Source organism: Eptesicus fuscus, chromosome 11, assembly GCF_027574615.1.
Source record: "Eptesicus fuscus isolate TK198812 chromosome 11, DD_ASM_mEF_20220401, whole genome shotgun sequence".
Classification (NCBI taxonomy): domain Eukaryota; kingdom Metazoa; phylum Chordata; class Mammalia; order Chiroptera; family Vespertilionidae; genus Eptesicus; species Eptesicus fuscus.
Genome location: NC_072483.1, coordinates 32,700,425 through 32,716,688, shown reverse-complemented (window position 1 = coordinate 32,716,688; position 16,264 = coordinate 32,700,425). Strand labels below are relative to the sequence as shown.

At 42.4% G+C, this 16,264-nt stretch overlaps 1 protein-coding gene and 1 long non-coding RNA gene across 4 annotated transcripts in view; both read left to right on the top strand.

Annotated features, from left to right (window-relative positions):
* The window catches only part of CACNB4 (calcium voltage-gated channel auxiliary subunit beta 4), a 226,703-nt gene that overhangs the window by 15,537 nt on the left and 194,902 nt on the right, over positions 1-16,264 (top strand). The window lies entirely within an intron of this gene.
* LOC114230493 (uncharacterized) overlaps positions 1,436-16,264 on the top strand; it is an 80,502-nt gene continuing 65,673 nt past the window's right edge. The window contains exon 1 of the long non-coding RNA XR_008557400.1: positions 1,436-1,706. This is a non-coding gene — a long non-coding RNA (uncharacterized LOC114230493). The remainder of the gene's footprint in view (positions 1,707-16,264) is intronic.

Sequence of the window (16,264 nt, the reverse complement as noted above, 5' to 3'; positions counted from 1 at the left end):
AAAAAAGGTGAATGAGGATCAAACTCGGTCTGTTTCAGACTTTATTCTGGAACTGTGTTTGTTGGGAATCGTTCAGTTGCAAATAAACAAACTCAACACCAACTGGCTAAGACAAACTACCAATTATTGGCTCATGCAGATGAAAAGTCCCGGAGCAGGTCCGGCCGACTTCAGGTGTGGCTTGTTCCGTAAGTTCATGACTCCATCAAGGCTTCTGCTCTCTTTCTCTGCAATTCTCTCAACATTGCACGCTCTTCTGTGCTCAGGTCTGTGTGCTGGCTTCGGCCTCAGTTTAGCACCTGTCATGGTGGCAGCAATGGCCACAGGATCGCCCATTCATCTATTGTCCTCCAGCCAGGGGACTGCTTGAAGCCATAGGTGGCTACTTCCAGAGAGGAGATTGGGCTCAGCCCTGCCATGGCTGAGGATGGGGAAGACCAGTTCCCTAAGGGGATTTTTGGAGCCAGTGGTAGATGGAGAGGGATTTGGTAGTGTAGTAGCAATTAGCCAGAAGGACCCTCATGGGGAGCCAGGCAAGATAGTGGGAATCGCTTCCTTCCTTTGCTCTCCCTTCCTCGTGTAGCGCATTTCAGCCCATTCATGGATTCAGTAGGAATGTTAAAAATATTGTGGTAAAGTACATATAATATAAAATTTACCATTTAAACCACTTTTTAGTGAATAGTTCAGAGACACTAAGTACATTCACTTGGTTGTGCTATCTATCCTAAATACAGTTTTGTAGGTTGATCTGGGAGTCTGACTTTCTGTTATAATACTATGTTTCTTAAAAAGAAAATAGGTACCACCCTAATTGGTTTGGCTCAGTGGATGGAGCGTCGGCCTGCGGACTCAAGGGTCCCGGGTTCGATTCCGGTCAGGGGCATGTACCTTGGTTGTGGGCACATCCCCAGTGGGGAGTGTGCAGGAGGCAGCTGATCGATGTTTCTCTCTCATCGATGTTTCTAGCTCTCTATCCCTCTCCCTTCCTCTCTGTAAAAAAATCAATAAAATATATTTAAAAAAATAAAGAAAATATGTACCAAGTTTTAAATAACTGACTAAACAATGGATTTCTGGGATACCACCCAAGTATTAATTCAGGAGTGACTACCTTAATTAATATTTCTCAGGGCCTTTGTTCTCCTGTCTGCAAAATGGGGGCTTTCGTGGTGTGGACTAGGTGACCTCTGAGGTCCATTCAAGCTCTAGTATTACAAGGCCTTATGTCTGCGTCCACAGATGTGTGTGACCAACTCATTCATCTTGGTAGAAAACACGACTCTATAGGAAATCCTGTGACACTTCGCTGCTGAGATGAACTCATCAAACACGGGGTCATCAAATATTATTGAAAGTATTAGATGAAGACGTTCCTTTTAGAATGTAGCAAAGAGATGATGTGGAGAAGTCTACAAGGGGGAAGATAATTTTGGATAGAACTGGAGTTTATAACTCTTAAGCATATGCATGCAGAATGAAAGGATATGCAAAGAACAGAGTGGGCTGTCAAGAATGAAGTATTTGTGAAATGTGGTGAGATGGTTCTCCGACTTGCATCCTGGAAGCTATTAAGAGGAAGTCGGCTGAGGAGTAGTGTACCACCTGCTATCGTGATCATTAAAGCCCCAGGAACAGCAAGGAGCTAATGGGGCTTTACATCTATAATAAAAATAACCAAAGTTGCCAGATTGAAACTGCTGAAGGTGAGTAGAACCGCCTCATCATTCGAAAACACTGCATTAGAAGCTTTCAGTGCTGTCTTTCCTGCTTAAAGGATTCAATACTGCCTTTCCTGCTTAAGGGATTCATGAAAATCGCTGATATAGATGAACTGATGTCTTTCCTGCTTATCCCTAGTTTCTTGGGGCATGATATTTTGCATAGGTAGTTCACATGGCTTTCTATACTTCAATAAGTGAGGCAGGAATTTCTGTTTTTAAGTGAAATTAACTAGTAGGCTCTGGGGGAAATGTTTATGATTACAGACCTTGTGTGTTCAAGTTGCCTTGGTAAAGTAGTGCACTTGACTCTTTTTCTTCTCATCCCTCTTCCAGTCAGTGGCACATGTTCCTTACTTATTATTAAAAAAGAACATATTTATTTACTGCTTTGTTCTGGACATGGCTTAAGTTATCACAAATGAATAAAATGAACCGAGTAGAAAATGAGGATAATAGTGTGCTGAGCACACAGAATGTGTGCCCATGAAATCCCAGTCACTTGCTCCTTGGGGGGCCTCAAGTTTGTCTCTGAACCTTCTGGGAACTAACCAGAGAGGAAAGCATGAACATTTACAGGATTTACAATGTCTAAGGGTACAAGTAAATTTGTTGTTTAGGGAAAGCACAAATATTTCCTTCCCACACTGAGACTAGAGATAAATTTCTCCCCTGTTCTCATAGAGTTGGCACTGTGTACAACAGTAAATTAAACCTTATCATAATTCTGGAGTTTTTCTTTTTATAATGTCATTCAGTCTATAGATAATGTCCCTCATCATGCTGGAGTACAGTGCAATAAAAGCAATTATTGGGAGCCATTGTAATATGGTCCATAGACGTCTGTGATTCTTAACCTTGGCTGCATATTAGAATCACCAGGGAAGTATATAAAAATCTCCATGCCCAGGCCACATTGCAGCCTAATTAAATCAGGACTTTTAGGGGTGGGACTCACGCATCGGTATTTTCCAAACTCCCCAGGTGATGGATGTGGTTCTCTAGTATCATGTAATCCAGAGGGAGATTTTAGAGCCGCTATTTTTAACCAGGATGTATTAGTCAGGATAGGTTAGGTGATGCTGCAATAATAAAAACTTCCCCCAAACAACAACAACAATAACAACAATGGCTTATTTTGCACTCACACTTCAGGTATCTCCTGGATTAGCTGGGGGCTTGTCTACTGTTATTCTCATTCCAATAAAGCAGCTACTATCTGGAGCATTTGTGTTTGCTGCAGAAAAGGGAATGAGACACATGGTAGGTCATACATTGGCTGTTGAAACTCTGCATGAGTATATGCTAAGCTGCTGTAACACTGAAACCAAAAGATACAATGTATATTTCTTTGTCACTTAACTATCCAGAGGTAAGTGGGTAGATGGCTCTATTCCAACAGTTCAGTGGTGGTCAATATTTAGCTTCTAGTTTTTCCAATGTGGCTGCTATAGTCATCACCATTTCCTAGGCAGCTCAAGGGGGGAGTGGTGGGGGAGGGAAGAGGAGAATAAGTAGCTTTATTTTTAAGGGGATGACCCAGAAATTAACCGTACTTCTGCTCACAACCCATTGGCCTGAACTTTGTTATGAGGCTACATCTAGCTTCAAAGGAGGCTAAGAAATGTGGTCTCTAGGTGTGTAGCCATATGAAGGCTAAAAATTGTGATGGCTCTATTTCTGGGAGGAAGGAAAGAATGGATATTGAGGCCAGTTAGGCAGATTCTGCCTTATTACAGTAGTGGTTTTCAAAGTTTGGTTTTAGCATGGAAACCCTTTCTTCAAATGAAATTGCAGATGCCATCCTTGGTAATCAGCATATTTGGGATGCTTTGATTGATGGGGGTTGCTATATCTGGACCCCTCCCCGTTTCCTCCTCGTGCTCTCTGCAGCAGGTCTAGAGGCATCTTAAAGGATTCATGAAAATCGCTGATGTAGATGAACTGATGGTTTTATAGACTGTTCTCCTAAAATATTGTTCTCACAGCAGAACTTCAGAATGGTAATGAAATAATGGATCTGAATAATTCTTCCAGTCAGTTCTACCTCAAAACGCCATCTCTAATCCATCCATTTCTCTCCATCTCTCCTGTCACCTCTCTGCTTCCTACTTTGAGCCACCGCCATCTCTCTTCTGGTCTACTGAGTCTCATTGCTCCCATTCACCACCAGATCAATCTCCCCTCCAACTTCCAGAATTATCTTTTTATTTTAAAAATTTTACTGAATTTATTGGGGTGATATTGATTAACAAAATTATATAGGTTTCAGGTGTACAATTCTATGATACATCATCTGTGTATTGTATTGTGTGTTTACCACCCAAAGTCAAGTCTCCTTTTGCCACCATTTATCTTCCCTTTACCTTCTTCTACCTCCCCCCACCTCCCTTTCCCTTTGGTAATCGCCATACTGTTTGTTGTCTGTGTCTGTGAGGTTGTTGTTTTTTTCTTAATCCCTTCACCTTTTTCATCCAGCCTCCCAACTCCCCTCCCCTCTAATAGCTGTCAGTCTGTTTTCTGTATCTATGAGTCTGTTTCTATTTTTGTTTGTTAGCTTATTTTTGTTCATTTGATTCCACATATAAGTAAAATCATATGGTACTTACCTTTCTCTGATTGGCTTATTTCACTTTGCATAATGCTCTCTAGGTCCATCCATGCTGTCACAAAAGGTAAGATTTCCTTCTTTTTTATAGCCTGGTAGTATTCCATTGTGTAAATGTTCTATAGTTTTTTATCCACTCATCTACTAATGGGCACTTAGGCTGCTTTCAAATCTTGGCTCTTGTGAACATAGTCTCTGTCTTTTATGGAAGAATTAGGTTTGCTCCCATGTACTGCCATTACTAATGTAATAGATTTTATTCCTTCTATCTTATATTTATTTTGTACAGGTGTCCCAAGAAATGTAGTCTTGGTTGATAGTGGAGTTATCTATTTAAAAAGAAAATCAGATCATATCATCCCTCTGTTTAAAACCCTCCTATAGACTTCAATTGCGTTAAAATATAATCTTAATTTCTTATTGTGGTCTACAAGGCTCTATAATGTTTGAACTATTGCCAAACTCTCATATTTCATCTCCAACTCACCTACTCTGCCCCATCCCCTAATCTCTGGCCTTCTTTATGTCCTTTGAATAAGCCAAGATTAATTCTGTCTCCAGGCCTTTGTACTTCTGTTCTCTGGTCCTGGAATACTCTTTCCACAGCTCTTCACATGACCATGCTCCTTCTCATTCTTCTCACCTCAGCCCAAACATCTCCTTTTTAGAGAGACCGCCTCTGGCTGCCCACTTAAGTTAGACTCCCCTCATCCCATGTGTACTTGCTATTAGATTCCATTACTATCAGAAATCACCTTATTAATGTATTTTTCTTTTCACTTACTCATCCTATCCTCACTGGAATGTAAGCTTCAAAAAGACAAGGAACTGGTATATCCTTGTCATTGCACATTCCAGGTGGACAAACTAGGCATCTGACACATAATAAGTGTTTAGTAAACATTGATTGATAAGTGAATAGAAAGAACTGATTTTCTGATTCAGTAGCTGGCTAAGAATCTGGGTGGGACATAGTCTTTGTTGTCATGTAAGGGAGAAATCGTGCTAAGGGCAGACTGTTTTGGTGGTAACGAACTCATTTCAAAACGGAGGTATCTAAGGACATGTGCCTGAAAAGAAGGCTTAGAGGTGATCCAAGCTCTGAGGTACTTCTCAGAAGGCAGTTTGGAGTTTACCCAAAAACACGCAAATGGATGTTCAAGGATCCATAGTTTCAAGCCCAAAGACATAGCTGCTGGCTTGGAAAAAATGAATAAATAAATAAATAAATAAATAAATAAATAAAATGGTTGTGGTCACATGATACCTTAGCCCCTCCTATGACACATCTAGGTTTGAGCAATTCCCTTCCTCATCCACTTTCCAGAAAGACCTCATGACGAACTATGTACCACATGCACTGAATTACATGGCTTGATGTCAGGAATATTAGCTACATTTTGGTGAAATACAGGTGAGCAATTACTTTACTCTTTGCTTCATTAGGGCACTCCATCCTGGATTTGCTTCAGGACAGTTTCTGCCCAAATAGAGGTCATCTAAGAAGCCCATTGGTCATCACCGACGGACCAGCACTTGGCCTCAGCTCTTCATCTCTTTGTGGCTGATGCTTTGGTCTGGTGCCGTCTTGGACTCCTGAGTCCCTGCAGACCAGAACCTTTTGTCCCAGACTTACTTGGGTGGCAGCAGGACTCCTGGACTCTGGAATTTGAGCCCGAGTTAAGAAAAAAATGAGATTTGTGTCTCTTGTGTGGCTGAAGGGTGTGTGGCTCTACTGGTGTAAAAAAGACAAGATGACCAGACCCGAGGGGATGCTGTCAGTCAGGCCAGAGGCCACACGTGGGAAAATCAGCCCAGCCAGTGGGAGTAAGCAAACACAGCCTGTGTCCTTCTCACCTGCTCTGCCCACACTCTGCGGGAGTGCTCTTCCTCGCGGCGGCTTCTTCTGGTGCACTCCTACTCCTTTTCCTCACGATTGCAGAACGTCTTATCCTCTGTGAAGTCTTCCCCAACACTCCCGGACAGAATTAGTTTCTTCCTCCCTTTAGTATATTTGGAGCACTTTTCACATTGCTTGGAAACGATATGCTTACAGGCCTCTCCCATTGCCGGTAAACTTCTCAAGGACTTGGTTGTTCTTAGTTTTCTTCAGAGAGGCAGCGCGGCAGAGCTGTTAATGGAATCAGCTGTGACTTGGGTGGACAGGAGTGTGAGGCCAGGCGCCATCACTTTCTACTTGTGTGACCTTGGGCGTCATACCATCCCTGAGGTTCATGATTCTCACCCATAAGATGGGGATAACAATACCGGCTTCAAAGGGTGTTGTGAGAATTTTGGGAAATGAGATAATATATGTATATCCTGGAAGAAAATTATTTTATTTAAAACCACAACCTGCTGTTCTGCTTTTAAGCAGGACTGTGGCCATAATTTTTATCAGTGGTGTTGCCTTCCATTTTCAAAGACTGGTGGGGAAGGCTGGCGTTTCAAAGCCTCTGGCAGTTCCTCTGTGTTGGTGAAGGGGCCATTCTAGAGGGATGGAAGTCAAATTGGTGATGTGGGTGGTGGTATTGATGGTGGGATTGGAGATATTAGGGGTAGCGATGGTGGTGCTGGTGGTGGTGGGAGTGTGGGTGGGGTGGTGACGGTGAAGGTTGCTGGAAGTGGTGATGGTGATTATAGGATGGTGCTGTGGAGGTGGATACGATGGCAGTGATGGTGGTGGTAGTGGTGAGGTGGTGATTGTGGTGATGGTGGTAACATTGGTAGCTCTGAAGACTGTGGGACAAGCTGGTGGTGTCTGGCACTTTGAGTTCCTCACCTGTTGCTCAGCCTGCCCCTTGGGATTCATGATCCCTATCTCTTGGAATGACAACCACACAGCTTTGTTATCTTTTGTCCCTTGTCTGTCTTGCTTTATTCTAAATTCAGTGCCCTCCATATGAGCTTACCAGTACATGGGGCTCTTCACCTGGCTCCCAGCCCTTGACTCTATCTGAACAGTAGTTTTGGAGGCAGTTTCCTGAATCTTAAGAGACTCCTGTCCCACCTGCGTCCATCCTCTATTCCATATAGTCTTGCCTCTTCTGGCCCTAGATCCCTGCTCTTCACCCTGGAGTCAGGGACACGTCTCCAATAAGCCTGTCCTTTGAGTTGCTTGCCAAGCGAGATCTTTTAATGCTAGACGACTACATTTTTATTTCAGCGAATGCTCCCAGTTCTGAGAGCCCCCTCCTGAAACACACAGCTGGCAACAGTGAACTTTCTTCTACACTGTCTTTTACACAGTGACAGTGACTGACAAATCTACCTACAGTTATTGTTTTTATTTTGTTCTCAAAAACTACCTGCATTTTCACAGAGAGTTTTTATTATCCTGCCCTGTGTTCCAGTCTCTTAACATAACTTCACTGTTTGTTCATTTATATAGTTAGCAATTCATTCGTTTACATTTCTATCTTAGCTTTTTCAAAGTTCATAATAACCCTATTCTTCTGCTAATTATGCCAGGATATTTGATGGCACTAGAATCTGGGGGTGGTGGCTAAATTCTCATGTAAACATAGTGAAAACATAACTGTCAGCTTCCTACACTGGGGAAACCGCATTGAGCTAAAAAGCAGCTGCTTCAAAGCGAGGACACTTCCGGTGTGGGAGGTGGAGGGTGGGATGGGAGACGTTTTTGGGCCTTTGATAAACAAGGAAGAAGGTCGTCTCTTTAAGGAAACCATTATTTTGATGTGACATTTGTATTTTCTGATGGCTCTCCAGACCTTACTTATTCTTTGCCAGTTGCACAAAGCATGTATGTATAGATTTCTTCCAAAGACCAATAGCATTTGTGATATATTGCTCTGTGAGAGCATTTCCCAATTGCTTCCTAAAAATCACTAAATCGGCACTAAATTTTGGTCTAGTAGAAAGAGCACAGTAATTACAGCAAAAGCTCAAGTTCAAGGTCTAGCTTAACCATTTCCTAGACCTGGAGTAAGTCACTTAACTTCTTTGAGTTTTAGTTTCCACCTCTGTAACATGGAGCTAATAACTGCTTTGCCTGTATTATATATAAACCTGACTGAGATAATATCTGTGAAAAAGAGTTTGTAACATTAAGAATTTACTATTGCTTCCCTAACTGGTTTGGCTCAGTGGATAGAGCATGGCCTGAGGACTGAAAGGTCCCAGGTTTGATTCCAGTCAAGGGCATGTACCTTGGTTGCGGGCACATCCCTGGTGGGAGGTGTGCAGGAGGCAGCTGATTGATGTTTCTCTCATCGATGATTTTCTCATCGATGCTTCTAACTCTCTATGCCTCTCCCTTCCTCTCTGTAAAAAATCAATAAAATATATATTTTTAAAAAAGAATTTACTATTGCTATTTTTATATCTGACTTACAACACTTATCTTGAGGCATGAATGCTCTTTAACTGGAAAGTCTGCTGCTTAGGAAAATTCATACATATATCACAGATATGTTATACTTTTAAATCACTTTGCAAAAAATAAATAAGTCACTTTGCATACAAAAATTTCCCTAAAATTTAATATTACTAACTCATTGTAGCCATGTTGAATTTCTCAAGCCAGCTCAGTGGCAACATTCTCCAGATTTTTGCCTCCATACTGTGCTCTCTTGGCCTGGAATAATTGTCCCTGTTCTTGCCTGTTGTATTACTTACCCATCCCTCAAGCCCCAGTTCAAAAGCCACCTCTTCTGGAATCTTCTGGCAGAAGGAGTCATTTCTGTCACTTTACAGCTCCTGGTCTTATCTCTAAACTGCCCCTCTCTGTTATTGTCATCTAAGTGTAAATGACACCGGAATGTAAGCTCCAGAGGGCAGGGATTTTGTTGCTTTTGATCATTGTGTATTTCCCAGTGTTTATGAACATGCCTGTCGTTCGTAGTGCAGGCACAGTGAACCTTTACCGAATGAAAGAATGGGTGAATGAAGGAAGCAGTTAAGCCACCTTCAGTTTCTTAAGGGCTCGAGCTGGTTAACAGGCATGTTTCTTGTGCCTTTATCCTGGTCAGGGCTTGGTTCCTACTAGGTTCACATGTTTTTTGAATGAATAAATTTCTGGATTAGGGACTCATATTTAAAAAACATAAGAGAAGGCTAAATATTATAAGGTGCTAAAGATGTCATTGTACTTTCACACCACAATTGTTTAAATGCATTTTTATTTTGTTTTTAGATTATCAAAAACCCTGTTACTATTTTCATAAGAATCTGTGATAAACATCTAGAGAAGTTTTTAAAACCAAATCATAGGCTTCCCTGGACTAGTTATCAATAAAAATTCTTAATTTCTCCCCCTAAAAAATGATGTAAGTATTGTTAGCATAGACTATGCCAAAATATATTTTACATGTTTGGTATCCTAATATTTTATTTTATTAATATTAATAAAATATTAGTATTTCCCTCTAAGTAAGAATGATTGAAAATTCATAGTTGGTTTCTAGATAATGATAGCCCAGATTTTTGCAAATGGCCATTTGCCAGATTTTCTGTAACTCCCTCCCCCCTGCTGTGTTTGAGGAAGTCTTTCTCATAGTAAGGTTTTAAAAATTCTACTTATAAAATTTTATATCCTTTTTAGCAGATGGGCTGACCGGCTTACAGTTTCCATGGTAACAAGGTTTCTATATCCCCCACCCTCACCCCTTTTTAAAATAGCCTAAAGTCACAGAAGGAAACTTGATATTAATAGCATAAGAAATTTCAGTGTGAACAACAGTTATTAAATATGCCCCTTTGATTTCTTATATATTGATCCAGAATCATTATGATGTATAGCATCTATGACTAAGCATATATGAATGTAATTTTAATACTTGTGCAGATGAGGATGTTGGTTTGATGAAATGATTAACTGTTGAGCAACCAGTTTAAATTAGCCTCTACTTCACAACTTCCTTTTTGCTAGCCAAGCCAGATTAGGTACTATCCTCCACTTAGGAGTCAACAGCATAGTAATAATGCAATAAATTATTTTAACATCTGTGTGAAAGACAAAACCAGGGCTCTTTTGTTGCTATGCAATTTCTGTGAACACCCATTTATGTTAAGCATAAGTGTGGTGTTTGTGCTAAATAAAGAAAAACAAGGATGATTTCTTGGGGCTACAGACTCCCTTGACTTGATTGGGTTCTGGTATCTTTGACTGATTCGCATAAAAAATGGTAACCTGAAACCCAGCCCGTGCATAAATGATTTTCTAAGAATAGTACACTAACAAAGCATGAAAGGATATATTTGAAAGAGGGCTGTATTTAGTTTGCTGAAGTGCTGGATTTTCCCCAAGAAGTACCCTATTTTTGATGCAACATAGGTTGAGCGTCACACAGGAAAACTGATTCTTATTTTTAGGCCCAGTTCTAAATGTTTCTATTTGAGAAGTCATGACATATTCTTGCTTGTTTAGCCATAAACACTGATATAGATGGTTATTCTATCAAAAGATCTAGAATAAAGGGTGGATATATTTTTCTCTAAAACAGAAAATTTTTAAGCATATCTGGATTTCTTGGCTTTTAAAAATATGTTATTAGAGCTGCCCTAGCTGGTTTTACTCAGTGGTTAGAGTGTTGGCCTGTGGACTGAACAGTTGAGGGTTCAATTCCAGTCAAGGGCATGTACCTCTTGCAGGCTCAATGCCCTGGCCGGGTTCTGGGTGCATGCTGGAGGCAACCATTTGCTGTGTCTCTTTCACATCAATGTTTCTCTCTCTGCCTCTCCCTGTCCCTTCAACTCTCTCTAAGAAATCAATGGGAAAAAAAAATCCTCTGGAGAGGATTAACAAAAATTAACAATAGCCCTAGCCGGTTTGGCTCAGGGGACAGAGCATCGGCCTGAAGACTAAAGGGTCCCAGGTTTGAGTCTGGCCAAGGGCACATGCCCGAGTTGCAGGTTCAATCCCCCCTTACCGCCCCACCCTCCCAGTAGGGGACGTGCAGGAGGCAGCCAATCAATGATTCTCTCTCATCATTGATGTTTCTAACTATCTCTCTCCCTTCCTCTCTAAAATCAATAATAATAAAAAAATTAAACAAAAAGAGAAATAAAAAAATAATAAGATAAAAATATGTTACTGGAGCTAAAATCCTATCAGATTATCTGAGAATTTTATCTAAAAAGCCACCAAAACTTTCCTCCCTTGTTTTTCATCGTCATGTCTCTGTATCTACTTTCTTTGCTGTCACATGACCAGGTTGAACTGCAGAAGGTCGAGTGGAGGGTATGTGTGAAAGTAGCACTTGATTCTACTTAAAAAAAGGGGTGTTGCTTCTATGCTTGTGATCAAGATTCAGTGGGAGGTTGTTTGGGGTGGTATCTGCTGATGAGGCTCTTGTCGTCACTGGGATTTCAGCTGTGGGACCAGTTTCCTGGGAGCTGAGGACTTGACCCACAGTAAAGCACCTCTGCCTCTACTCCCGCCTCAAACGATGGGGCTTTGCTTTATCCAAGGGTCCTCTGAAAACTCGTGTGCAGGTGGCTTATTTAGGAAGTGATTCCAGGGAGCAGGCGGAGAGAGAGTGAAAAGCCAAGACCGGAATGTGTTAACAAGTTGGCCAGCGCCGGGAGCAGTTAGCGATGGATGACAACACAGCTCCCTAAGGAGCCGTGTGAATGCTTGTCAGAACTGCCCACCCTGGACAACAAAAGGGGGACGCATTCCTCCATTGGCTTATATCCCCCACTGATCAAGCGTGGCCCCACAGGGGTTGGCTCCCTCGAACTACCAGGTTGCACATGCCTGAGTGCCCCGTAACCTGCACCTCCTCGTCAGAGAACCCAGGACCGAGAAGCCCGAGGCCGTGGAAGGGGCGAGGCCAGGTCCTGTCGGGTCACTGAAGCTGCCTGAGGTCTTTGGGGAACGGATTACTGCAGCAGTGACAGGAGCAAGAGGTGGAACCTAGAGGGCTGTGAAGTGGTTCCTGAAAGGCTCAAGTGTGCATCTCCAAGACACCAGTGCCTCCCTTATCAGTTCGTCTTAAAGCCTTGCGGAGGGAGAATTCTCTGCACCCTTCAAGGAAACGTAGGTGGTGGGTACTTCAGTCTCAGAGACTAAATCCGTATTTACAGTCTCACCTGCTTGATGCTTCTGCTCCCTTCCTCAGCCTGGCATCCCCACCTCAGTAACAGGAAGCCACCACCCTGTTCAAGCTTCCTGGAGCCATTCCGGCTGGATGCTAGGGCCCGCTTCAGGGTCTTTCTGGTCTCACACCCTCAGGATCCACCCCAAGTAATCTTCCTGTGGCTCCTGCTGCTACATGTTCCTTCGATGAATAAGCAGTTCACTTCTGCGGGAGGAACGCTATTTCCCTGTTTGGGCTGTGCCAAGATTTGACTCTAGTTATCTGTTCAGAGGCAGTGAGATGAGGTGGCAGCACATTTTAAAAAGGACAAGAATTATCTTGTTAGGCACCTACCTTGTGTGAGGACTTGGCAGGGTCTCTGGGAAAGGGGAGGCTGCTCTCCAGCAAGGGGAGAGCTGCTGTCAATGGCTGGGGGGGACTCAGGGACTTAATGTTCTTCCGGTCATCCACCCAGGTGTCGACCCCAGATCATAGAGTCACCTGTTTTCCTACAGGGCCCCGACTTCCACGTAAGAGACTTACCCGTAGTGAGCCTGCACCCAGCCTCCTTTGCAGGCCTTCCAGCTTTGCAGTTAGCTCCAGAGCCTGACTTTCAGCACCATCTGCCTTGTGGCTGCAGGAGATGAAGGACAACCTAAACGCTCAAAGAAGCCTTTTACAATGAGCCTCCACCTGTGAACCAGGAGGTCAGGTTTCAATTCCTGGACAGGGCACATGCCCGGGTTGCGGGCTCGATTCCCAGGGTAGGGCATGCAGGAGGCAGCCGATCAATGATTCTCTTTCATCATTGATGTTTCTATATCTTTCTCCCTCTCCCTTCCTCTCTGAAATCAATAAAAATATATTTTTAAAAAAATCAGCCTTTGCTCTTAAGAGAAGTTCCTTCCGCTGATCCTGATTTCATGGGAGCACTGCTGTGTAGGCTGATGTGTCAAGCTTTTTGGTTTAATATTGAGTTGCTGGTGAATTCTTTTTTCCTTTTTTTTATTAACCCTCACCTGAGGATATTTTTCCCATTGATTATTAGGGAGAGAGGAAAGGAGAAAGGGGCAGGGTGGAGTGGGGGTGGGAGGGAGAGAGAGAGAAAGAGAAACATTGATGTGAAAGAGACACATTGATTGGTTGCCTCGCACACATGGCCCAACTGGGGCCAGGGATTGAACCTGCAACCCAAGTATGTGCCCCTGACTGGGAATAGAACCCGTGACCCTTTGATGCATGGACTGATGCTCTAACCACTGAGAAATACTGGCCAGGGCTGATGGTGAATTCTTTATGACTTGTGTAGAGAGGATTTCCTGGATTTCATGACTATATAGATAGAATATCTTGGATTTTATGATCTAGTTTCTCTGCCTGAGTTTATTTTGCTACCAGTGTTGGAACTATCATAGTCAACCATTTGAAGAAGTCTGTTTTCTTTTTTATGTACATCTATTATTTGAAGAACATATGTATGCAGTTCCTGAAAATATATTGTGAACCTTATGAATGCACATATAAAAAACGAAATTTTAAAAGAATAAAAAAGAGAAATATAAATTCGACTGTGTTCTTCCTGCACCCTAATGGATGTTTTTGCATACCACGTGGGGTGCCTGACATCCACTTTGGAGACCCTTGACTTGGATGTTCATGGCTACATTCAAATACGGCAACAGGGGTGAGCCTTGAGAGATGTTGCCCTCATGTACTTGCCATTAGACATATTCAAACCTAAACCAACCTCTATGTATATTTATATATTGAAGACCGTCTTCTTTTTAAAAAAATATATTTTATTAATTTTTTACAGAGAGGAAGGAAGAGGAGGGATAGAGAGTTAGAAACATCGATCAGCTGCCTCCTGCACACCCCACACTGGGGATGTGCCCCCAACCAAGGTACATGTCCCTGACTGGAATCAAACCCGGGACCCTTCAGTCTGTAGGCCAACGCTCCATCCACTGAGCCAAACTGGCCAGGGCTGAAGACCATCTTCTTAGCATTTCAGAATTTCTACTAATTTCCAGTTCTCTGCCATTCAGAAGGCCATATTGCAGTCAGCGAGAAGTGCGATGAATCGAGAAGAGAGGTGGCAGCCTATGTTTGTAGAAGGTGTTATTTGGCTCATCATTCAGAGAAAAATAATTTTGAATGAGTGCCAAGATTTGAAGATTGAGGGAATTTTGCACAAGATAACTCAATTCTCAACTATCTGCTTGAATTCTTTTCTCTATTTTTAAACAGTTAAAAAAAAAAAAAGGGGGGAGAATGCTGGAAGCCAATTCCAGCATGTCATAATTGCAAGAGTTTCATTGAAAAGTTGATGGAACTTGGGGACTCAACAAGGGCTGAGTCACATATGTTATCGCCTGCTGGAATGGCTAAAGGCATTTCCCCAAACCTGAAAAGGATGATTGCTTGCTGTCAGACTGCTCAGGGCATCTTAATCTACATGTTATTGCCTCTTGTTGGCCAAACACCTGAACAGCCGAAGGCAATTCCCCAGTCTGACAATGGATTCTGTACCTAACCCTACCTTTTGATGTGTATATCTCCACCTTGCCTTAGGACAAATTGTGTTAATAAAAAGCAAGGAGTCCTGAGACAAGGAGAACTTGGTTTCTTTAGCCAGGCTCCGCTGCCCCCCCACAAATGCCTTTCAAAATTATGTTTCATCTCTGGACTCTTATTTAATTTATGCACAGCCCCTTCTCCAGGTTTCCTGAACCCTTCTAGATGCCAGATCAAGACCACCGGCGTTAGGAGAAGTTACAAAACTAGCTCTGCATTCTTCCCTGGAAACAATTATCTGGCGGTAACTCATTTAACTAGGCATTTCCTCTCTGTCCTCACTAAATCCTTCCCCCCGCACACACACACCCCACTTATCATCACACCCAGCATGCTTCACTCAGTTATGCTATTTGTGTGTCTTCTGTGGAATTTCAGTTGTTTCCTTTGACCTAACTTTTGCAACTGATTAATATTTAAAAAGGTTTCTTGAAATTATATAGTATGCAGAAAGCCCATTGAAGACTTATTCTGCAAGAATGCTGTTTACCTGGTTTATTCACTCAAAGCCCCAGAATCTAGGTTATGTAGGCAGGTTGGAGTTGGCTTGCTATACATAGTGTGGTTTATTATAGTCTAGTGGTTACAGCACAGCCTCTAGACCGAGATTGCCTGGGTTCAGATTCTGCCTGGCATTTTCTAACTGGGACCTCAGGCATGTTGCTTAACCACTTCCTGCCTCAGTTTCCTCATCTGTAAAATGGAGATAATAACAAATAGATAGATATGAAATAACTGTCAAATAACATTGCTTAGGATGTAGTAGACAAGTGTTGGCTGTTATATTATTTTTGTTTTTACTTTACCAATTCCTCAATTAAGTACTTAATGATGATTATGAAGAGGTTTGTAACTGTTTCACAATCTCTAATTGCTTGAAAATAAATTAAACCCACAATGTGAAATGATCTACATGCAGCTTATAGAACATAAATGTGCGTGCAATCAGTTCCCAATAGCATTCTGGTGTGTCTGATACCAAACCCAATATGTTCTCAGTAAGGGATTAGTAAATTCCTTAGTGAGAAGCAGCCATGGGCATTGTCTCCGCCCTGATCCATCTGGATGCTTCTCGACTCATCTGCTGATCCTCTCCCGTGTGGCTGGCTAGCCCACACCTCATGGGAGTTCAAAAGGGCACTTTTTTTTTTTTTTTAATCCCAGAGTGCCAGCCTCTCTGTCTAAAATTGCTCACACTTCACACCTCACACATTCTGCCTTCTGCTCTGTTTCCTTCCTAATTTGTCGTTACACAGGTCTGAGGAAAGCCAGACTTTCAGGACGCTCCCTCTTCTCCCCTCTGTCCTCTGCCA